Consider the following 24,689-nt stretch of genomic DNA (forward strand, 5'->3'; position numbering starts at 1 on the left):
ACAGTTGTATCAGCACGCTCTTGTCGCTTCCAGCGATCCGTCTGGACAGATGCAAGACACCAATACGGACCTTTATATAAAATCCATCCGTCGTGTAATTTCTGCGTGCCGCGAGACCGCGACACAGTTCGGCAGCGGTGCGCGCCTGAGCAGCACCTAAATATTGCGCTTGCTTTTACAGTGCTGTCGGACCCACGAGAGGAACTGCTGCTGCCCAGCCCAGTTGAAGACGGATCTACGCGACGAGTCCCGGGTATCACCTGCATCACCTGTGTTAGTGTGTGAAAGACGAGGTAACGCCCACTTTACGAGGACTGCCTAAAGTGCCGACGGCTTAAAAGGACCACCACAGCGAGAATTCGACACAGTTCGGCAGCGGTGCGCGCCTGAGCAGCACCTAAATATTGCGCTTGCTTTTACAGTGCTGTCGGATCCACGAGAGGAACTGCTGCTGCCCAGCCCAGTTGAAGACGGATCTACGCGACGAGCCCCGGGTATCACCTGCATCACCTGTGTTCGTGTGTGAAAGACGAGGTAACGCCCACTTTACGAGGACTGCCTAAAGTGCCGACGGCTTAAAAGGACCACCACAGCGAGAAATCGACACAGTTCGGCAGCGGTGCGCGCCTGAGCAGCACCTAAATATTGCGCTTGCTTTTACAGTGCTGTCGGACCCACGAGAGGAACTGCTGCTGCCCAGCCCAGTTGAAGACGGATCTACGCGACGAGCCCCTGGTATCACCTGCATCACCTGTGTTCGTGTGTGAAAGACGAGGTAACGCCCACTTTACGAGGACTGCCTAAAGTACCGACGGCTTAAAAGGACCACCACAGCGAGAATTCGACACAGTTCGGCAGCGGTGCGTGCCTGAGCAGCACCTAAATATTGCGCTTGCTTTTACAGTGCTGTCGGACCCACGAGAGGAACTGCTGCTGCCCAGCCCAGTTGAAGACGGATCTACGCGACGAGCCCCGGGTATCACCTGCATCACCTGTGTTCGTGTGTGAAAGACGAGGTAACGCCCACTTTACGAGGACTGCCTAAAGTGCCGACGGCTTAAAAGGACCACCACAGCGAGAATTCGACACAGTTCGGCAGCGGTGCGCGCCTGAGCAGCACCTAAATATTGCGCTTGCTTTTACAGTGCTGTCGGACCCACGAGAGGAACTGCTGCTGCCCAGCCCAGTTGAAGACGGATCTACGCGACGAGCCCCGGGTATCACCTGCATCACCTGTGTTCGCGTGTGAAGGACGAGGTAACGCCCACTTTACGAGGACCGCCTAATGTGCCGACGGCTTAAAAGGACCACCACAGCGAGAATTCGACACAGTTCGGCAGCGGTGCGCGCCTGAGCAGCACCTAAATATTGCGCTTGCTTTTACAGTGCTGTCGGACCCACGAGAGGAACTGCTGCTGCCCAGCCCAGTTGAAGACGGATCTACGCGACGAGCCCCTGGTATCACCTGCATCACCTGTGTTCGTGTGTGAAAGACGAGGTAACGCCCACTTTACGAGGACTGCCTAAAGTGCCGACGGCTTAAAAGGACCACCACAGCGAGAATTCGACACAGTTCGGCAGCGGTGCGCGCCTGAGCAGCACCTAAATATTGCGCTTGCTTTTACAGTGCTGTCGGACCCACGAGAGGAACTGCTGCTGCCCAGCCCAGTTGAAGACGGATCTACGCAACGAGCCCCGGGTATCACCTGCATCACCTGTGTTCGTGTGTGAAGGACGAGGTAACGCCCACTTTACGAGGACCGCCTAATGTGCCGACGGCTTAAAAGGACCACCACAGCGAGAATTCGACACAGTTCGGCAGCGGTGCGCGCCTGAGGAGCACCTAAATATTGCGCTTGCTTTTACAGTGCTGACGGACCCACGAGAGGAACTGCTGCTGCCCAGCCCAGTTGAAGACGGATCTACGCGACGAGCCCCTGGTATCACCTGCATCACCTGTGTTCGTGTGTGAAGGACGAGGTAACGCCCACTTTACGAGGACTGCCTAAAGTGCCGACGGCTTAAAAGGACCACCACAGCGAGAATTCGACACAGTTCGGCAGCGGTGCGCGCCTGAGCAGCACCTAAATATTGCGCTTAATTTTGCAATGCTGTCGGACCCACGAGAGGAACTGCTGCTGCCCAGCCCAGTTGAAGACGGATCTACGCGACGAGCCCCGGGTATCACCTGCATCACCTGTGTTCGTGTGTGAAGGACGAGGTAACGCCCACTTTACGAGGACCGCCTAATGTGCCGACGGCTTAAAAGGACCACCACAGCGAGAATTCGACACAGTTCGGCAGCGGTGCGCGCCTGAGCAGCACCTAAATATTGCGCTTGCTTTTACAGTGCTGTCGGACCCACGAGAGGAACTGCTGCTGCCCAGCCCAGTTGAAGACGGATCTACGCGACGAGCCCCGGGTATCACCTGCATCACCTGTGTTCGTGTGTGAAGGAAGAGGTAACGCCCACTTTACGAGGACCGCCTAATGTGCCGACGGCTTAAAAGGACCACCACAGCGAGAATTCGACACAGTTCGGCAGCGGTGCGCGCCTGAGCAGCACCTAAATATTGCGCTTGCTTTTACAGTGCTGTCGGACCCACGAGAGGAACTGCTGCTGCCCAGCCCAGTTGAAGACGGATCTACGCGACGAGCCCCTGGTATCACCTGCATCACCTGTGTTCGTGTGTGAAAGACAAGGTAATGCCCACTTTACGAGGACTGCTTAAAGTGCCGACGGCTTAAAAGGACCACCACAGCGAGAATTCGACACAGTTCGGCAGCGGTGCACGCCTGAGCAGCACCTAAATATTGGGCTTGATTTTACAGTGCTGTCGGACCCACGAGAGGAACTGCTGCTCCCCAGCCCAGTTGAAGACGGATCTACGCGACGAGCCCCGGGTATCACCTGCATCACCTGTGTTCGTGTGTGAAGGACGAGGTAACGCCCACTTTACGAGGACCGCCTAATGTGCCGACGGCTTAAAAGGACCACCACAGCGAGAATTCGACACAGTTCGGCAGCGGTGCGCGCCTGAGCAGCACCTAAATATTGCGCTTGCTTTTACAGTGCTGTCGGACCCACGAGAGGAACTGCTGCTGCCCAGCCCAGTTGAAGACGGATCTACGCGACGAGCCCCGGGTATCACCTGCATCACCTGTGTTCGTGTGTGAAGGACGAGGTAACGCCCACTTTACGAGGACCGCCTAATGTGCCGACGGCTTAAAAGGACCACCACAGCGAGAATTCGACACAGTTCGGCAGCGGTGCGCGCCTGAGCAGCACCTAAATATTGCGCTTGCTTTTACAGTGCTGTCGGACCCACGAGAGGAACTGCTGCTGCCCAGCCCAGTTGAAGACGGATCTACGCGACGAGCCCCTGGTATCACCTGCATCACCTGTGTTCGTGTGTGAAAGACGAGGTAACGCCCACTTTACGAGGACTGCCTAAAGTGCCGACGGCTTAAAAGGACCACCACAGCGAGAATTCGACACAGTTCGGCAGCGGTGCGCGCCTGAGCAGCACCTAAATATTGCGCTTGCTTTTACAGGCAGGCGGCATTCTTGAAAAATCCTGTTATACTTTAGAACTGTGCACTGCTGCCGAACAATTTGTCACTTGTTTTGTTTGCACAGTCTTTGCTGTTGGCTTGCTGTTGGTTTACTGTTGGTTTGCTGTTGCAATGGCTAAAGAAATGACCAAGGCCTTCGAAGATTTCAAGCGTGAGCTTAGGCTAGAAATCAGAGGCTTAAAAGAAAAATTTGAGGGCATTGGTGAAATCACGAATCAGTTACAGAAGTATTGAAAGAAAACAGAGAACTTCGTACCCAAAACATGAAACTGACAAACAAACTAGAGGAGCTAGAACAGTATCAGCGTTCCAATAATGTTGAGATTAAGGGCATTCCGCTTGAGGGTGAACCAGTCACTATAATCAAACAAATTGGTTTAGTCATACAGGAGGAAGTAACGGAAGCTGACATTGATGTTTGTCATCGTGTGCCTACTGCTGCGCACGACGAATCAAACATAAACCAGACAATTTTGTCTGGTTCATCCGTAGAACAAAGAGAAATGCTTTCCTCAGCAAAGCGAAGAAATCAAAATTAGATGCAAACAAACTTGGATTCCAATCCCCTTCCAGTTTATGTGAATGAACACCTAACCCGCTATGGGAAGCAACTTCTCGGTGCCACAGTACAAAGAAAGAAGGAACTACGATGGAAATTCGTGTGGACTGCAGGAGGCAAAGTGTTTGCAAGGAAGGATGAAAACTCACCAGTTTTGAGGATTGCATGCAGTAGCGACACCGAAAAGATGAACGAAGGCACGTAGTGCGCGGTCTTCTAGGTGTACTTGTAGAGTGCCGCAAACGCAATGGACAGTCCTGAAGCGTGTAGCTATTACGATGTTGCCACTTTTAACGAGACTTTTTCATGTGATTCTAAACGGTTTAAAATCCTACAGCTAAACACGCGTAGCATTAGAAATAAAGAGCAGCAACTTAGTGACTTGTATGCCTCGATCACCCACAGCTTTGATATTCTGGTGTACACGGAAACCTGGCTAACAGAAACGGAAAAACCACCACATTTTCGGTTACTCATATAATGGTCTCGTGCGGTGAAGCGGTAGAGGTGGTGGCATAGCAATTTATGTTAAAACGTCTTTAAGGCATGAAATTATTTCTGAGTTTTCAGTAATAAACAACAACATTGAATGTATGTCGGTTCGTTTACAGAAATTAATAGTTGCAGTAATGTATCGACCACCAATGGGCAACAAACTAGATTTTTTTGAGTATTTGAAGCGTATGCTTTCTTTTCAAGTCGATTTTCGATGCCTTTTGTAATAATTGGTGACGTCAACATAGATATGTTATCAAGTAACACTGCAGCTAAAAAGTTTATTGAAATCATACACTCCTTTGCAGGCACCAATCTTATTACGGAAGCCACAAGATTAACTGAAAAAAGTGCAACTTCACTCGACATATGTGAAACAAACATTCATTCTCGAGACTGTTCTTCTGGACTGCTAACAGCTGACGTAAGCGACCATCTACCAATTTTTTGCTTACTGCGAAATATGCACGTCAAACGCGAAACCACAGCGGAAGCCTTATCTCGCAGCATTAGTGCTGCAGGCTTGGAAGTGTTTCGCTCACATATTCGATTAGTCGATTGGACATGCGTGTTTGAGCAAAGAAACCCAAATGCAGCATACGAGGCATTTTTTGAAAAACTTAGAGTATGTTATAATCGAGCATTTCCAATGACCTTGCGAAATCTAAAACCCAAACGTGCAAGGAAGCCGTGAATTGATAAAAAACTACTGAAAATATTTAAAACAAAAAAATAAAATGTACCACACTTTTGTTCGGTCACGGAACCTGGAGGCGTTGTCAGAGTTTAAGAAATACCGAAATAGGTTGAACACCGACTTAAAGCGTGCGAGGGAAACATATTATGAAAAGTTGTTTACGAACATAAAAAATGACTCTAGGAAGGTGTGGGACGAGGTTAAGAATCTAATGTCGGAGAAAAAAGAAGCACCACCGCTATGTTTTCATACCAGTGCAGGCACCTCATCTGATAGTGACGCAGCGAATGAGATGAATGATTACATTGTGACCAGTGCAGAATACAAAAACGATAGCAGTACAGCTCCCTGTGTTACATTAAAAGAGTACGGGCTTAAAAACTCCGTGTCACTATCTCCAGTGACATCAGAGGAAGTAATACAATTAATAAACCAGATTAGGAATAACGTAGCCGCTGGCTTTGATGAGATCAAGGCAACTCCGCTAAAATATGTAGCTGATATTATAGCTCCAGTGATTGTTTATCTAATAAATAGAATGTTTGAAACTGGCATTTTTTCAGACTGCCTAAAAATAGCGAGAGTATGCCCTGTCTTCAAGCGTGGTGATAAAAGGCAATTCACAAACTACAGGCCAATATCCGTTCTTCCTGTTTTATCTAAGGTATTCGAGAATGCAATAAACGTACGCTGGTAAAAATTCTTTGACAAGTATAATGTGATCAGTGAGGCTCAGTATGGTTTTCAAAAAAATAAATCTTGTGAAGCAGCTCTGCTTAATATTAAACATGAACTAATCACAAACATCGAACATAGACTGTACTCACTCGGTTTGTTCACAGACTTTAGGAAGGCGTTTGATTCGGTATGTCACGAAGTGCTAACGGGTAAACTTAGCAAATATGGCGTACGTGGTGTGGTTCTTGAGTTAATGAAAGACTATCTGACAAACCGCCATCAATATGTTTCCATAAACAACAGTGCATCCACTTAAATATTACAAGAGGAGTACCGCAAGGGTCAATTCTTGGCCTTCTATTGTTCATAATTTATATAAACGACCTGTTTGATATCCCATGTTCTCCCAACTTAATAATGTATGCTGATGACACTAACATATTCTTCAGCGGCACATCCATTCTAGAGCTTGAACACCAGGTAAATAACTACCTCCAAAAGTTGTCCGCTTATCTTAGTTTGAATAAACTGCAACTAAATGTTAGTAAAACGAAATACATTGTATTTGCCCCACCTAATAAGCCGCGTAACTATAGTTCGACTGTTTTATTTGAAGGCAAAGAGATAGAGCAAGTCACCAGCCAGATGTTTCTGGGTGTATGGTTTTCCGAAGGCTTGACACGGAACACACATAAAGGAAAACTAACGGTAGAACTCAGTAAAACCGTTGGATGTTTATATAAACTCAGTCCAGTCTTACCAAAGTGGTTACAAATAGAATTATATTATGCCCTTTTCTACTCTAAAATGACATACGGTATCTTGGTATGGGGTACTACTACACAAAAAAACTACCAAAAATTACTAGTTCTTCAAAAAAGAGTTTTGCGAGCATTCGAGCAGTACCATGGTATTATCAAGGACTTGAAAACTAAGCCACTCTTTGAAAAATACGTAATACTAACGGTAACAAAACTGTATCACTTCAAACTTCTGCAATGGGTGAAACAAAACAAGCCACAGTGTCTTCAGAACCCGCCTGACAATACGCATTATACCATGCGTCAGCAACGCCGGAAAATCCCAGCATTAAGGACAAATTATAGCAAGCAACACGTTCAGTATCAAATACCCACAATGTTAAATCGTTTACACGGTCTCATAGATTTCAATTCCATACCTTCGAACACCATTATCAAGTCCATCCTAATGAACCATGATATTGAGTATGCTATTAAAGTTTCTATGCTTGATTTGTTACATCCTATCTATCAATTTGAGTTATGTATTGTAGTTTCTTTTCCTATGCTTTATTTAACATTGTGTATTGATGAAGTTTCTTTTGAGATGAAGCTTTTGTGATGAAGTTCTTTTGTTATGTTTTTTTCTGAAATTGTGTAACAAGAACATGCTAAATATTGTTGTGTTATTGTTTTATTTCTGAAAATATCTGCGACAGATTGAGATGCTCAGCGGCCTGCGTGCCAAACTGTATTTAGGAGCAGAGGCCCCATGTCAGGCTATATAGCCTTTAGCCTCTGCTCCCGATCCTGTAAGAATTCAGGACAAATAAACTTCAATTCAATTCAGTATACAAGATCAGACATGCCTACACCACATTAGACAAAGCGTCGCCTATCTGAGCTACTTCAAGAGCAACATTAAACTGTCTGGCTCGCCGACATGCATTCGAGCTAACGCCCCAGAAGACCTGCGACATGTTTTGCGTAACTGCAGGCGATACGCATCAGACAGACAGTCTCTGAAGGCGGCATTACACCTTAAACGGGACTCGAGCTTAGAACTGCGGCATTTCGTCGGCCCATGGCAAAGTACCACATGTGCGTTACGCGCTACGAAAAAGCTGTTCAAGCTCTTAAAGGAGTAGTGACATGAATTTTAAAATTTTTCGGGTTGTTGCTCTAAATGAAAGCACGGGTGTCGAGAACCCTAAAAAGAGTGTCGTGGTGCCTGGGGATGCATTGCATATATTTTTAATACCGCTTCTTTCAACCAGCAGTTTCGGTTTCGGTTTCGAGAGGGCGGCTTCATAGTGACGTGTCAAGTCTGCCCGTGACATCACGGGCAGACTGCATCCCACGAAATATGCACCTGCTGTCCTTTACTGTCAGTCGAACATGGTTCATGATGAGTGAGCTGTCGTCCAGTGCGTTCGACAGCGATTTCTGTGATTTAGGCTGCATGCAGAACCCAGACTTCGCAAACCGAGTGAGCTGACTTGAAACGTCATAGGGCTCTCCATGCGGTGAAGCTGCCTTGCAGATGCTGTGAGATGAAAACTTTAAAATCAAACTTAAATATTTATACGTGTTTCCCGGATGCGTTGTGGGGAGAGCGTTAACACTACATGCCAAGGAAACCAAAAACGTCCGTTTTGCTGCACTTCAAAATCGTGTCAGTACTCCTTTAAGGGCCACTAGCATTAACCAAACATTGTAAATAGTGTATCTATATCTGTTTGTGTAGCATTATGAGCTGTTAAGTGTTTATTAGTGTATATATCCTAATCATCACACAGCATCTGGAGCAGCATGTCAGGCGAATAGCCAGGCTAACATCTCCAGCATCAAAGCATTTCTCTCTCTCTGTGTCTCTGATGTACACGTATCCAGAGATAAAAATACCTTCGAGCAGTTGTTTTTCTTTTTAAATATTTGTATGATCGTTGACAAGCTCGGCACATCACTTGTGGATACCTAAGTTCGCATCATACGTGCAGGTGGACGGCATCTTCTACGGTGACAGCTATGTGTTGTGATCGACGGCAGCGTATCTTGACGCTTGTCCGCGGGATGAAGCGTTCTCCTCACAGTTTTTCACGTGAATGCACCGCACCCTGGTTGTGCTGGTTCGAGTTAAAAGCTTTTTTTTACGTGTATGTGTTTGCATCGTAAGGTGTTATTCATTCTTGTTGTGTAACCTTATTGGTACTGCACTACAGCCAGACAGTTAAGAAAACTGGCGCGTTATTTTTATGTCCCTTCGCTCGATCTACTCCATGGTTCAGCTCATCTTCTAACCTCCGACACACCAGAAAGACAAGTTTGACACACCAATACACAGTTCTCGCGTTATGCTCACTCCCCGCACATGCTGAGAGAACAATGCATCCGGTTCGCGATAATTAATTTCACTTCGCAGACATCAAATCATAACAAAAACATGCGGCATTCGACCACTACTAAACACTTTTCGACATATATACGCAACTTATTTTACACCTGTTTTGCAATTGTGTTACAGTGACGCGTTTAAGTCTGTGGCTTTTGTGTTGTCCCTCGGTGATTTAGCAAAGCTATCCGTATTTCATCAAGTCCATTTCACTGTACAATGCGCATTGTTCATTACAAAGAACCAATTCTAAAAATACCCCACAAGTGAGCTTGCGGAAAATATCCATCCTGTGAATACGAAGTCGGATGGACGCGGAACTGTGTGCAAGTACAGGTTTCACATATTCTTGAGTTCAGGAATAGGTAACATCCCGAGGCGTACCCAGATGATTGTCTGGGAACGGGGCTGGGTAGAGGAGGGGGACTGTCTTATGGGACTTCAGCGCCGTAAAACAGACCTTCTAAACAGCCTTGTAGACGTTTTGTCTATCTTGCTAAGGTATAAATCATGAAGAATAGGAGCAACCTCATAACCAATACAAATCCCTGATTTCTGCACATAAACGCCTTCCTTCCAACCTACCACCGTCGACTTCAAATACACGGAAATAATTTTTAGAAAAGCCCCCGCGGAAACGCCACATTTATCGGTGAAAACCGTTTCTTGCAATTGTTCGTTAATACAGTCATGAACAAATAATAACAACTCCTCACGCGTGAAGGAGTAATAAAAGTCCTCAACATCCATACAAAGCTTTACAACCGCCAGGGTTCTCCTCTGAGAGGAACTGAACTGGCGCCTGAGAATTACGCATACGAAAAGAGTCTGAAAAACTCAGAGAGGCTAAGCAGTTCTGCAGGTAACTATTGTCGGATACAACTTATAAAGACAGGAGAGGCCCCGCCCAGACGACCGAAGCGCGGCAGCCGATCGCCTCCGCGACTGAAGAAGTATAGTCTCGCTCGTGCACGCGCCAATGTTCTTCGGAGGCGGAGCCACTGGCTGTCCCGCTCATGACGTCAGTCCCAAGTGCGCGCCCATTGGTGCAGGCTTGTGTTCATCCGCCTTTGAGGAGGAAATGCCGCTGCCTTCTAAAGTTGTATCCGACTATAGATACAGCGAATTTCCAGGTGCCTTTCTCTGAAACAGTTGCTCCAAAGGAATCTCTTTCGCTTTCGACGAAAAAAATAAACAATTTTAAAGTATGCGATTTCGCCTTCTTTTGTATTTCAACCTATCCTCTCAAATTATGTCTTAACAAAAGGCCGACAGCACGTTGCCAAACTACCGATGGTTTAAGTTTCACCAGAAGCAGTTGCATACCGATTGGATGAGGGCAGCTAACCAGCATGCGGAATTCTTGTGAAGGGCGAAACTTTCCCAACTTCAACCATGTAAGAGGAAGATTTCTTTCTACTGTTTCACCGCAAAATAACTTACTAGTCCTCAGAGGAGATGTCTTAAATGATAGTCACTGCAAAACCCTAGCCTTAGGTCCAAAATAATGTTTTAAGCATAACCTCATACAACAGACATTTTAAGTCTGCCGCGTACTATCACTAGACTAGTTCCTGAAGAAGAGCGCTCCCACTGCATTTCAGACTGCGTTGCTAGTATCAAGGGGTCTAATATGCATCTCAAGTGTCCTGATCCTATCCGGCCTTTGGTTAATTATTGTGTGGAAAAGAAATTAAGGCCACTAATTTCAGATAAGGGAGGGTATATCATAATTATGCCGGACAGTATGTTCTAAAAAAAGCGTTAACAGCCGTAAAAAAGAATTTTAGGACTGTAAAACATAAAAAATTCGGCAGATCCCACGTACCGTTGGAGTCGATGTTATGCGAAGCATGCGGCGGGTAGGTGACTGTGGCGTATTCTTTTTTTTACTGAGCGACACGTTACAAAATGACCCTAAATATTTGTACAAATTTTATACGCACACTTATATATGTTGAAGAGCCGCATATGTGTTATATAACCAGTTCTTTACGGTTGCGTAACGCTGCCAATGGCAACGTGGATATTACCAACACCAGAAGCGGTAAGCTGATATGTAGTGCTTATACGTGTCCTGAGAACGCACGCACGTTTCACCAACCCGTGTGCACGTGCGCAAGAAGCACTTGAGAGTTCTTGAACAAGGGCATCATCACCGTGATCACTGAGCACCAGCAGCTGGTCACGACTTGTTATAGGATCCGGTCGTGATCGTGGTGACGAGGGGTCCACTTGTAAGTATGTGGTATAGTAGAGCTGTTGGAATTCGTGGATGCCTCAGTCATTTCGTCGACAAATTGTCTGTCAACAGAGCCGGCGACATGTCGGAACCTGAAGCCACCCTTCGCGTTGGTGAGGTATAGGCCGTCGAGGCTGGCAGGCTTGGATAGTGCTACGTAGACCAACATCAGTGGATGGTGTTTGTCGTATTTGTAGACTACCTGGGCGTATGTGGCCTACGTAGCATAGTCTACAAAGCGGCTGTCAATCAATCTGGCGTCATCCTCGGTCAGCATGAGGCCATCGCCCAGCCTCGTAAGGAATGAAGACGACACTGCGTCGTTCTGGCGGACTAAGTGCGCTTTACGGTGCGGTGATGTGGATATCATATGCAACTTTCGTTAATGTATTCCTCCGGGGTCGAGCAATGCTTAAATATAGCTTGCTAAATCATAGGAATACAAACGTAATGTTTATTAGACTGCTATAAAAGCGGAGCCAACACTGGAACTACAGACGTTAATCTGATATGACGCCTGTATCGTAAGAGTATCATGTAGTGTTTATTGCTTGCTTGTAAAATTAGATAGCCAGCATCACAACCACAATTGAAGTTGCACCGGTATACGCCTGCGTAGGCTGCTTTTCCAAACCAATTTATAGACTTGGCGTGGCTCAGTGGTAGAAACCCTGATTGCCACGCAGAATGCTTGGGTTCGATTCTTGCTGGGATCCTAATTTTCATCCTTTCCATTTGTTGCGTCAACACTGCCGATGTTGGTTTTCCTTAACGCCTAGCATTTAAGTTTACAATGTTTGTTCTCGGCGTTCCTGGGTAGATATAAACTGTCGATCACCTGTGGCGCATACCCGTACACCGCGGCCCGTCGTAAACGGGTATGTGCCACACGTGTCTAGTGGAAAGGGTTTGACGACGTACGCCACAAGATTATAACGTTATTCATGTCATGACCCGGCAGTCATATTCGTCAAATCATCTTACCCTGCCGTGCAAAGTTTGGTCTACACCGAGTTAAGGAGGCGATCATGAGAGCACACAGACGTAGGCGGCTAGATAGATAGATAGATAGATAGATAGATAGATAGATAGATAGATAGATAGAAACGCTCAAAGTGCCAGAGGTTCGCTAAGAAATGCTTCGCATTTAAAATATCCGTAGATAGGCAACGTGTTGTCGACTTTTTCTTAACACATAATCTTGAGAGGATAGCTTGTAAGGTCAAGAAGGCTAAATCCCATACTTTAAAATTGTTTTTTTTATCGAAAGTGTACAATAACGAGATTTCTTTTCGAGCAATTGTTTTAGAGAAAGGCACCTGGCAATTCGTTGAACCTAGTTACTTGCAGAACTGCTAAGCCTCTGAGTTTTTCAGACCCTGTTCCTGCGCAATTCTCAGGCGCCAGTTCAGTTTCTCTCAGAGGAGAATCCCGGCGGTTGTAAAGCTTTTAGTGTGGATATCGAGGACCTTTATTATTCTTTGCCGCATGAGGGGTTGTTAAAATTTAATGATTGTATTAAGAAACAATTGCAGGAAACGGTTTTCACTGATAAGTGTGGTGTGTCTACGGAGGATTTTCTAGAAATTATTTCCATGTATTTGAAGTCGACGCTGATAGGCTGGAAGGAAGGCGTTGATGTGCAGAAATCGAGGATTTGTATTGGTTCAAAGGTTGCTCCGATTTTTCGTGATTTATACCTTAACAAGATTGACAAATGTTTAGAATGCGCCTTAAGTAATTCTATTATTAAGGTTTTTCGTTGTGTGGACGATTACTTTATTTTTTGTAGTTGTGGGGACTCTGAATCCATGGTTACCTCAGTGAGCAAGAAGTTTGAATTAAATCGAGGAGGACTGAACTTCACCGCCTCAGAATAATGGGATACCATTTCTAGACATTTCCTTAACGTTCCAGAAGAACCACGTGTGCTGGCAGTATTCTTCTAGATCTTCAATACCACTCTTGCACTTCTCGTCCAAGCATTCTAAGGTTGCAAAATATAGTATCGCCATATCATGCCTTAAGTCAGCCCTCACCAAGTCGTGTGAGCACAACATGAGTGCCAGCTTTAACGCTTACGCGTCATTTAGAAGTAGGTTATCCTCGCGTTCCAGTGGCCACCATCTCCGAACATTTAAAGAAGTCTGTTTTGCTAAGTCCGAGCACGCAGAAAGCAACAGGAAAAAACGTGTCGTAGGTATTCTTTACATCCATTGCGTATCTCACAGGCTAGAGAAAGTGGGAAGTAGATACGGCGTTGATCTTGCTTTTAAGGCTGCTAATGAGCTAAATAAAATTTATGCCACTGTGCAGAGAAAGAATGAGCGAGTAACAGACAAGAAGCGGACTGACATCTGTTTCGCAAAACACACCCAGAAATTCACTGACAGCCGTACAGGTGCGGCGTATATGGTTCCTTTCAGTTGAGGCCGCTTCTACGTAGGACAAATGGGCTGCTGTGTTAACCAGAGATTATTAGAACATAAGAGATAGCTAACCGGAGGGCTCACCTTCTCATCTATATTTACATTGTCGAGAGTGTAAGTGCACGCCAAAATTAAATTATTGCGAATTTTTGTACATGCACAGGAATGAAGAAACGGCTCTAATGACTGAGGCGTGGCATATCGATAATAGTGGTAGCGCATGCGTGAGTCAACCGTCGAGAAACTTGCATAATGCCTTAACAGTTATCTTTCACGTAGACCCCCCTGCGTGCCGAATTGATAGGTTCGCCTATTACCTGGGCATGCGCAGATGAGTTTTTGTGCCGCCTTCTCCGCCACTGTGCGCCTCTTCAGTTGTTAGTCGGCGTTTGTGGTGTTTTGACTTCTTTCTTGTGTCGGTGTTAGCACGCCCAGTCTTTTAGAATGTCCAATTTATCTACCGCTAGACTATCACCGAAAAGCAGCAGCGCCAGGCTTCTAACAACCTGGCTTATGCCCCTGACACACGGGCAAAAGTAAAGTGCTTTGAAGTAAACCACTTTTGTCGCCCAAAGGGACCATTTTCCGAAAGGAGTTGCGCCGATGACACACGGCACCGGACTAGTGCTTCAGGTGGTTCCTCAGAAGAACGCTGAAAATAAATGGCGCTTCTTCTGCGAGCGATGTACTTTTAAAAAAGGTACGCATGTAGATCACTTTTAGCGCTACCAGAACTCGAAAACGTTTGTTTTTAATGCTTGACGGCTTATAATATTGCTCACGTTCGTACATTTTTTTTCTTTTTTTGCATTTTAGCAGCGACCTCGATTGGTTTTGCAACTATGAACAGTCAGTGTTTTGGTACCCACGTTTTTGCCGTCTTTTCTCACGTTTGTGTCAGTGCCGGCGTGCCGCGTTTTATTCATAGCGTTATTCACACAACTGTGATCACGTGATCGATTAGCGGAGTAATTAGCGATAGGGATAAAGGAAGAGTTGCGGTAATCCTGACGCTTGTTGCTCTCGGTTAGATTACCGCAGCGCAGGCGAAAGTCAAACGACTACTCGCCAGAGTCTTTACAAAAGAGCGCAGAGACGCGCCTTCACATTACAAGAGCGAACAAATGCATACAAGAGAGGCGACCGAAGCCAGCGCACACCCGACGCGCTTCTCGCTAAGCGTTCTTGTGGGACGTGGACCGCGTATGGCAAGCACGCCGATGAGCGTCCCTTGCAGCGCACTCGCATGTAGCGTGTAGTCGCGTGTTCCTCGATAAGCGAGTTGACCTTGCAGATCGGGTTTTGCAGGCACAGTGATGACAACACACATTGAAGACACCAACGTGGCGGCGCCAGTGACGTGATGCGGGCGTGCGAGAGTATAGCTACTGTAAACACAAGGAACACAAGCGTGACGCGCGCGACGACACACAACGTGTGGGTTTGACAACCGGCGACAGCCCGCACTGTGCCACTGTCAACACCAACGTGGCGGCGCCAGTGACGTGATGCGGGCGTGCGAGAGTATAGCTACTGTAAACATTTACTGTTTAACAAATCGCTTCACTACTGAAAATGAAGACATTTTCTCTAAGGGAAGAAATCACGGGGCAACCTAGCGTTGTGACACGCTTTCTTCTATTGATCAGCTCTGCACACTGTGTGCGAGAGTACTCCCTTACTGCCCGAAAAGTAGATGCGGGATCTGCTTTTCGGAAAAGAACCTTTGCCAGAAAGGAGTTACTCCTTTGTCGTGTGTCACTGCGCCTGAACGCCTTTTCGGAAGATGTCCCCTAGTCTAAAGGACTTTAGAGTGCCCGTGTGTCAGGGGTATTAGGCTCGTCGTAAGGTCGACGCATCATTCAACACGCCTTGTTCGAGGCACGTGCTACGCATGAATCTGTACATCGTATTCATTGAAAATGCCGGTATTCACTTGAAGACTATCGGAATTTGACTAACTGACGATTTTCGTACGTCTGACATGCGAGCTATAAAAAAAAAGGGTAAATATATTTTTTCAGGGCAGCAAGGTTATGTGAAGACTACCGGTTCAGGTGATTCACGTGAACCTGCGGCCCGCATGCTCAGACGTGGACATGAACCGTTTGAACCTGTGTACCACAGGTTCACACGTTTGTAGGAGAAGGGCGGAACAACACTCCGCCTTTATCGCTATCTTCGTCATATGGTCTTTCGTTTTCTGTTCATCTGCGCAGCGTAGCTGCAGTCATAGAGCAACACGAGTGCGGCTGAACTATCTGCCTGTCCTATATGTTATCGAGCCTTCTCTCACTTCGCGGTATGGAGGCACACGATAAGTATACGTACGCGTCAGTGTCGCAGCCCGTGCTCAGCTACTCGACAGCTCTTCGTCCATCACTCCTGCCCAGACTGCGCACACGTTCTGCTCGACCTGCGCACAACAATCGTTTCATAAGTCACCCGCTGGACGCATCCAGCATCTGCCAAACAGCAGGCCATTCAATCAGCGCGCGGCAAACGAGTAAAACGCGGCACACGTCGAGAAGCGAGAAATATTAAGGCCGCCGGCAGCAGCACTCCCCATCATGGCCGGGACGCGACGATTCGCCTGCCAATCTGTAACAATGACGGCAGCAAGTTCTCCGTTCACTCCCTTTTAATACAGCCTTGGTCCCTTCCACCCACATTGTGTCACGTGGTCCACCGTCCGATACCGAAGGCAGTGCAGTCCAGCAGAGCATCTGCATCACGTAACCGTACAGTATTTACATGCATACTAGAAGACATTCTTAGCACTGGCGAACGTTTAATATAGTGTTGACTCAATTACGGCTAATGTCGGGTAGATTGTGAATACGCACTGTCATGACACCAACATTGTTCACGTTGAATCTCAACATAATGATCGACTTATCACGTAGCGCAAAATTTGACACATGACAAGAGGAGGGACGAAGACCCTCTTGTCAAATTTTGCGCTACGTGATCAGTTATGCATGACCAACATGCCCAACTTCGTACTCTTGTCAAATTATGATCGATTCAAGTGGCATTTATAAACGCGCTTAGTATATCGAAGATTAGTATGCAGACAACATAAACACATCTACGAGCGTATGAAAAACTGGAAGGTGTAATGTGTTTAATAGATAGTGGAAAATTTTTAGTTACTTAAGGTAGTGACTTTCTTGAACCGTTTATGTACCGCCTCTCTACCAAAGGTGGTGGCGAGGAGCTAGCCAGGCTGAAAATATGCATGTTTTTTTCTTGCTGCCCTCCCCGTAAAACGTCCATTTCTGTTCCCTACTGATTGCAGTGAAACCCTCAATACACAATCTTAGGGACCGTTCTGGCTTGACGTACGGGTCAGTAAGTTCAGCGCAAGCACTCTCGCCACACATGACAGGAAACGTGCAATGGCCTTCGCGTTTACACTTCTCTATAATACTTAACCCACTGGAACGGCCTTCGTGGCTAAGAGCTACAGTCTACAGCTTAACAGCGGCCCAGACGAAAGGCAGGGCATGATTTAACTGCATCCGACATCGACGCGCGTACATTCCATAACATTCAGAGAAACACATCACTAGATAAAAAATAGCATATAAGAAAGATGAGTGAGGTCATGCAAAACGTCAGAGAGAATACAATAAATATGCTACAATAATGAACATTTTCTAGGCATGATAAAAATAAATACTGTCGCTCTCTCTATACTTATGTAGAGGTCCTTCGTGAGAACAGTATAACCACAGAAGTGCTTATTTACGGTGCTTCGACCAGACTGGTCTCCATCGAGATTAAGAATATATTCAGTGCTGGGCAGTACCTGTATTTCTGATACATGAAACAATGTACCGTGTATCTTAAGATACAAGATACTGCGACAGCAACACCTCCGCGTGCGAAACAATAAACGTTGGCTGAATGTCACTTCTCAAACTGATAGTGCTGTCACTAAGCCACCTTAATAAAGCTAAAGGCAGTGATACTGTTTTGTCTTTCCGCCAGAGTTCTCCAGCGAGGGCAAGCGATGAGGTTGGCGCGTTCCTATTGGTGGAGAAGAGTCACGTGGTGGCGCTCGCGCCGTCTCTACAAAAACAAGCGCGCCAGCGTCTTCGTCCAGCCAGCCTTTTGTATTCTTTTCTTTTAATTTGAATCAGTGTCGTGGCACTTCTTCTTATCCCCTGTCCGGTGCGGCGTACTCCTATGCGTGCGGCGTCTATCGCGCAAATCCAGATGCCGCTTTAGTGTCACTGTCGAAGTTTCTCTTGTGTATTGCTTCGTTACGAAGTCTGAAGAATGCCAAAATAAGGTTGCTTTGCATCTCGTGGCTTTCACACATAAGCGATTTGAAGGACCTCGTAGATCTAAGTTCGACTCACATGCGACGAGACTGACTTATATGCAAATAACATTCTAATGAGTATAGTACCACCAGCAGCGATGCTATATTCAATAGAGCAAGCATTTACTTAACAGAAAATATTGTTACGGGGAGAATTTATTCAGCGGTCGTCAGTCAGCACTGATAGAGCTAACGCTGCACAGAATTGTAGGCCGACGGGGCAGCTCGAGACTCAGCCCCACAACAACAACGCTGTCGTCTTCCTCCATTAGGTGTCATTTCAGCGGCCGTGGCGGAGTGGCATTTCCATACCCATGATATTAGCCCGATCGGTAAAGCACCGTTCCGGTGCCTGCTATGGTTAAAAGGACGTGTCACCGTTGTAGGCGTTTAGGCGAGAAACATGCGCGACGTCAGTTCTGGGTTTAGCCAAGCAGTCGATGAGTTGGTTGTCGGGGAAATCTCATAGGTGACATGTGTCACCCGGCGCACGGTAGGGCCCGACGTATCAGAATAAGAGCTTCTCGTCGCTGAGGCCAACACGCCGAGATGGGAGCCACAGTAGAACGAGCCCGGAGCAAATCCAGCACCCCTATGTCGACGAGGGACTTTTGTGTAGTCTGGGACAATGAGAACCGAGTGCGGGCTGCTACCGTGCGTGCGATGAGAGCCCGGGTGATGGCATCTTGAAGCGCTGGATGGTGGGTGTCGAAAGGTATACCAACGGATCACGGCCAAACAGAAGATAGAAGGGTGAACAGCCGGCAGGTTCTCGACGCGACGAATCGTAGGCGATATCTTTCAAGGCGAAAGTGTTAGATGCCTCATCCAACGCGAAAACTCGCTGGCGTTCCACGCCGGCGGCGTCAACACGAGTAATGCAGAAATAACCACGTAATGACGTCATCACCATATGACGTCATATGGTGACTTCGTGACTTTTAAATGTCTGCATCATTTCTACTATTGAACATTCAAGCACTCTTCATGAGGTGTTAGACCATTCACACCGTGCATTCTGTGTCATTCTAAACGAGGTCATTTTACCTTGCCCCTTCTGTTATTACTTAGGTAGACGCAAAGCACCTGGTCATTCGATGATGCTCACAGAAAATGCAGTCAACACGAGATGCGCCGCCAATCGTACACAACGCGCCTCGGCAAGAGTCGCGTCCACAGCTGGAATGCTCTGCTGCACAAAGAAAGCGATTCTCTCTGCGGAACGCACATTCATCAGATCGTTATTTGCCATTGTTGGGCGCAGTTACATTGCGAGTGCTACAAGTGCTGGCAACCACAGCGCGTTTTTGCTTTGCCATATTGCACAGGCGCCGCAAGTCCGAGGAGCCTCACCAGCAATATGCCACGAAAACAGACTCTTGGTGGAGTAATCTTCAGGGACCGAGGTTTAATTAATCGGCAATAGCGGGCTGTTGTTGTTGTAGAAGGAAATAAGAAGTAAGGCTTTTCTGTTTATTAAAGACAATGTGGCAAAATGACATATCCCCCGAAAAAATGTCCATATAAACGGGCGGAAAACATATACGGAGGACACATTGTAAGCGGTTCTCCTGTTGTCCTTCCTTTTAGATGCGAAGTATCTTAAGGCCGAGGTCAATCCGGTGGTGGTGGTGTGCGGCGTGACCACCCTTACTGCGCATGCGCATACCCTCACCACACACCTCCTCTACACTCACCCTCTCCCCTTCCCCTCTCCACTTTCCCTCTCCATTTTCCCTCTCCACTTTCACTCTTTCCACTTTCTCTCTCACCTCCCCCTTTCCACTCTTCCTCTGAAACGTGGGCTAGACATGCCGAAATTCTCTCCTGCGCAACGCCGCGATGAGCTCGAGCGCATGCGCGTCCCCTCCCCTTCTCTCTCCTCTCCTACGCTGCCCCCCTCTCGCCCGCCTGTCGACCGCGTTCCCCGCTCGCCCTGTGAGAATTAAAGGGACCGACAACTGAATATGAAATGAGTTGACTCCACTGATGTAAAGATTGTCCGTTGCACTGACTCAAACCAACCCTGTTATTTTCGTGAGAGATGGATTTATATTTTTATTTCTTAATTGAAAGTCGCGAAAAATGACATGTGGCGCCTCTGGCGGCAAAAACATGAATGATCCGATGAAGACGGCCACGTGACCATTGATTGCTATACGCGGTCGACGATTTTTTTTTGTTAGTATTGAAATATTGTTCGTTTCTGTATATTAAAAGGTATTAGTCCATAATAATGTACATATAAGCCTGCGTTAGTAGTATGCATTAATGTGGCGCTGCCTTCGCGTGACGTAATGATCCTATGCTCGTCAGCGCGTCTTGAGCAACTTTTCAGCGTGCTCATGCAACCGTGCACGCAGTTTCCAGGTCGCTAAGATTTTGGAGCGACATAGTTTTGCTACCTACACTTCGTCTCAGAAATGACGCGCGCTGCTACTCGGTGCGGCCGTGCATATGCACAGTTACGTTTTCGATTACTTGGCTTGGTTCGTGTATCGAGAGAATAACGACGCCGGGACAAGCCATCCATGACACAGGCGCAGGCAACCTTGGGCGCAGGCGCACACAACGCTCTACAAATACCGGGAAGGTGTATAAAGCCACACATCACATTGTAACAGCTTGCTATTTTCAAAAATGGTTGGAAAGCTCCAAATAAAGGCGGTTAAGCATAGTTACAGTTATAGTGTACTAGAATAATCTCCTAGTGACGCGTCCAGGAGGCAGGGACAACAGGCCGGTTGAAGCAAACGCCAGTAGACGCCACTGGTGGCGTTGCTGCGCTTTTTTCTAGTCGCGGAGCCAGTTCGCGCCGGTTTGGGCCGGTTCAGACGCGCTTTGCAGCTGCTTGCCTCGTGCGCGTCCCCTGCGACGCTACGTTCAACGTCGTAGTTCTTGTGAAAAAAAAATGGTGGATGACATTTTTTTCTCCGGACGCTTACATGTGGGAGGCTTCCATGTAGTACGTCTCATTGCACGCCGTAAAATGGGGTAAGGAAACGCCGGAATAATCTTGTTTAGCTGCGTTTCTGTAACCGAGAATAAATCACGAGAAGTTTGCCACCATCAATATGCGTCCGTCGAGGCCGTTATTTCATCGTACGCCTTCTGGCATAGCAACGCAGCGTATACGTTGCTGAGCACTTTTGTGTAGTTTGCGATGAGCATGCGATTTAAATGTTGTGCTAGGTATTGCGCAATAGAAGCAAAACATGTAGAGCTACTCATATGATGGGTTTGTGTAAATGGATGATAAGAAAATGCGAATAGATACTGCTGTAGGCGATGTCCCGAACTGCAATGAATCCGCCGGTCTGCGGCATTTACGCTAGCAGACGACTAGAAAAAGGCGCAGTGGCGGCGCCTGGTGGCGTCTACACAAACGGGCACGCGCGCTCCTTCTCAGACGCGTCACTAGGAAATTATTCTAGTACACTATAGTTACAGTAACTCCTGCGAAAGCAGAACAGCGACAGCTTTCACAAGGGCTAGCGGCATCGCTATCAATTCTCAGCGTTGCTGGAGCAAGCCTCCATGCGTGTTTGGAGCCTTTCAGATCGAAAAATACTGCTTATAAAATAACTACGTGCTTTTCGGATAAACCACTGCAGCTACAAACGCTACGAAGGGTGAGCTTCCTGTCGCGCCGTAAAAAACTGTGTCTAGAAAAATCAGTTGTCGGTCCCTTTAACGGCCAGGCTAGATGGAAGATACGACGCGCGTAGCGTCCCTCTTCGCGTTCCACGACGCGAGGTCGGTAGCATGCCCAACGAACGCCAACGAAACGCGATCGTGCAAGTGCTCCGGCTTCGCATCGTCTCATGGTCCCCTTTAGCGGGAGATGGTGTAATTTTTCGTCTGCGTCTGGAGTGCGCTTAGTTCAGTTAAACCATGCACTTCAACCAACTAGCCCAGCTGTCGATTCTCTTGCATTGTAAGGCAAGTTGCTTTCTTGAGAACTGTGTAATCGTGGTTGCATCTTTGCGCTGTTCTACCGTTTGAAGTGCGGAGCAGCTTAAAGGCCCGGGCTGCCATGCCTCCTGTCATCTCATGTCACCGCTTGGCGTAACGCAAGCAGAACCATGTATAGCATAGACATGCATAGTATATTATAGCAACGGGGCGGCAAAGGGAATTAAGGGTGACGAGGAGGGTAAAGGGTAAAGCATAGCATAGCCATGTATGGCGTCACGCAGGCAGAACATGAGGGTGAGCAGGAGTGGTGTGAGGATGAGTAGGAGGGAAAAGAAGAGGGGAGAGGTTAAAGCATGTATAGTATAGCGTAGTCTTGTGTAGTATAGTATAGCCAATGGTGGGAAAGTGAAGTGCAGGTGAGGAGGGAGAGGTGGTGAGGGTAAAGGATAGCGTTGCCGTGTATAGTATAGTACAGCAAGGGGTGGGAAATCTGAGAGAGGCCGAGGAGTGATGATAGGATGGGGAGGAGGGGGAGCGTAAATAATTGCATAGCCGTGTATAGTGTAGCACAGAAAGGGGTGGCAAAGGGAAGTGATAGTGAGGAGTAGGGCAGACGGTGCCACTGCGTCACAAATGAAGCTTTCCTTTTTCGCCTTGGACGCCGAGCAGGCTGCGCATTTGAAACGATAGCGCGCGCTTGCCCGTGAACGCCAGCGTCGCCGAAGGGACCGCGAATTACTGCTCTGCACTTCCTACAGCTTTCACGTTGGTTGCAACTGCATACATTTTTTTCAGCAAGCCATAGCCAGCCCCACATGCCATTCTTCGCACGTGTTGCCCGCTCACATCGTTGTGACTGCTTTGTTAAGTGAACGGTTTAAAGCTATTTTCACACGCTTTGTCCTTGATACTGAGAAAAAAAAACCACTGGTCCTAGTAGCTGCCTACGTGTTGCGCTAATGATTCTGCAAGGAGAGCTGCTGCAGAAACAAGCGGTCATAGGTTGTCAGGTAGCCAGCTGGGTGATCCCTGCAACACCACTGCACCTAAACATGAGCGAGTTAATATGATGTGCCTCCATATATAGAACATTCGTCGGAGAACACACCAACTCATGCCGAAGGCGAAAACCAACAAACTAAGCACCACCCGTCACTATCCGCCTCGTGCGCTGCTACTTTGAGCTGTACAGGTGGCGCCACCAACGGTGAAAGGTGGCGAAAACTACAGGCTCACTGAAGCCTTGCGCGAAGCGCCCGCTACTCGCAGTTTTTGTATTCATTTTTCATTCTGGTTTGATATTTGCAGTGTCGACGCTGCTCCACTAGACAGCCATGCCGTTTGTGGATGATACTAACGTATGTGCTCTAACGTGAGGGCTGACGTTACGTCACAACATGAGTTGCCCTTTAAACGCCCGTGTTGTCGACATGCCTGGTAAGCCTACGATGTACACACAGCTACTACGCTTACAAAAACACGTCGATCCAACTCGTAACGCTTGGCTCAGCATAGAAGTACCCGCTGATTGCTTCGCATGAAACCGATTCCCACAACGCATGAGATCTGCCGAATTTTATTGGTTTGAAAATGAGAGGCCCGTTTTTTAACACGAAAGTGTTTTATGCCGTGGTCCACCAAGACTTTCGTGACGTATTTCCGTCTCGGAAATACGTCAGCAAAATGAACGCCATCAGATGGCAAAAAATTTCGGGAGGGCGGGGACGGTCCCGGTGTGCCCCCCCCCCCCCCCCCGAAATTTTTCCCCCACGGGATACAGAGCACAAGACGACAGTCGACCCCACTTATCTACCCAGACCCAATGTCGGATCAAGGAGGTGCCACCCCTTCCCCCCCCAAAAGAAAAAAAGAAATTTCTGCCTACGCCACTGCACTTGACCCCTACAAGCTCGAGGGTGATCCTGTGAAAAGGTCGATAACCGCCGGTGCAAGTCTGTTGACTTACGAATTTGAGCAACGCCTTTTTCGCCTTCATCCGCGATGACTTCTCAGGACGACATTCCAAAACGGTTACTGCCGTCATCAGTCTGTGGTCTATGCGAGCTAGATTGTCTCTGCACACTGTAGCGAGGACAGTCGCAGAAGATGTCTCTCCTCGCTACCACTGTAGTCACAGAGAGGGTTGTCAGCCATTCTAGATGCGAAAGGAAAATCACTCCGTGAAAGTCTCTTCTCGACATTAACGGCAAAAGAGAGTGGCCTCTCGTCGGTGGATAAGAATTTTAATGCATGCGAGGGTTAAGGGGTCAAGACTGAGACAGCAGAGTTTAAAGGCTACGTCAACTGGCCAGAACATGTGATTAGGTCCTAGTGGAAATAAAAGGCCGTAAATTGTAGTGACAGGTTCGAGCATTCTTTTCGCGATCTAAGTAGGATGTATGTTTTTAAATCGCATTTAAACGTAAAGAAAAAAAAATCCGGCAGATCCCACACATTGTGGGAATCGATGTAATGCGAAGCAGCCAGCAAAGAGCTGCATACATCGCCTTGTTTGTCTTTGAGCCAAATGAAACCATTCATGCCATGGCATCTAGTCCACCATATATCGCATGTTTGCCATGCACACATGCATGCACAATCTGGTATACACCAAGCCAATGAAACGCATA

General features: G+C 47.2%; 1 protein-coding gene across 7 annotated transcripts in view; it reads right to left on the reverse strand.

Moving 5' to 3' along the window:
- Window positions 1-24,689, reverse strand: part of LOC119386526 (glycoprotein-N-acetylgalactosamine 3-beta-galactosyltransferase 1) — a 164,526-nt gene that overhangs the window by 21,005 nt on the left and 118,832 nt on the right. For 6 of the 7 annotated variants that reach the window (XM_037653795.2, XM_037653794.2, XM_037653796.2 and 3 more), the window contains one exon: window positions 16,140-16,224. The gene's annotated coding sequence lies outside the window, so the exon portion shown is untranslated. Of the gene's footprint in view, window positions 1-6,154; window positions 6,219-16,139; window positions 16,225-24,689 lie in introns of those variants that run through there. The other variant, XM_037653797.2, reaches the window with a different exon arrangement.

The sequence above is a fragment of the Rhipicephalus sanguineus genome, chromosome 3 (assembly GCF_013339695.2).
Source record: "Rhipicephalus sanguineus isolate Rsan-2018 chromosome 3, BIME_Rsan_1.4, whole genome shotgun sequence".
NCBI classification, from domain to species: Eukaryota; Metazoa; Arthropoda; class Arachnida; order Ixodida; family Ixodidae; genus Rhipicephalus; species Rhipicephalus sanguineus.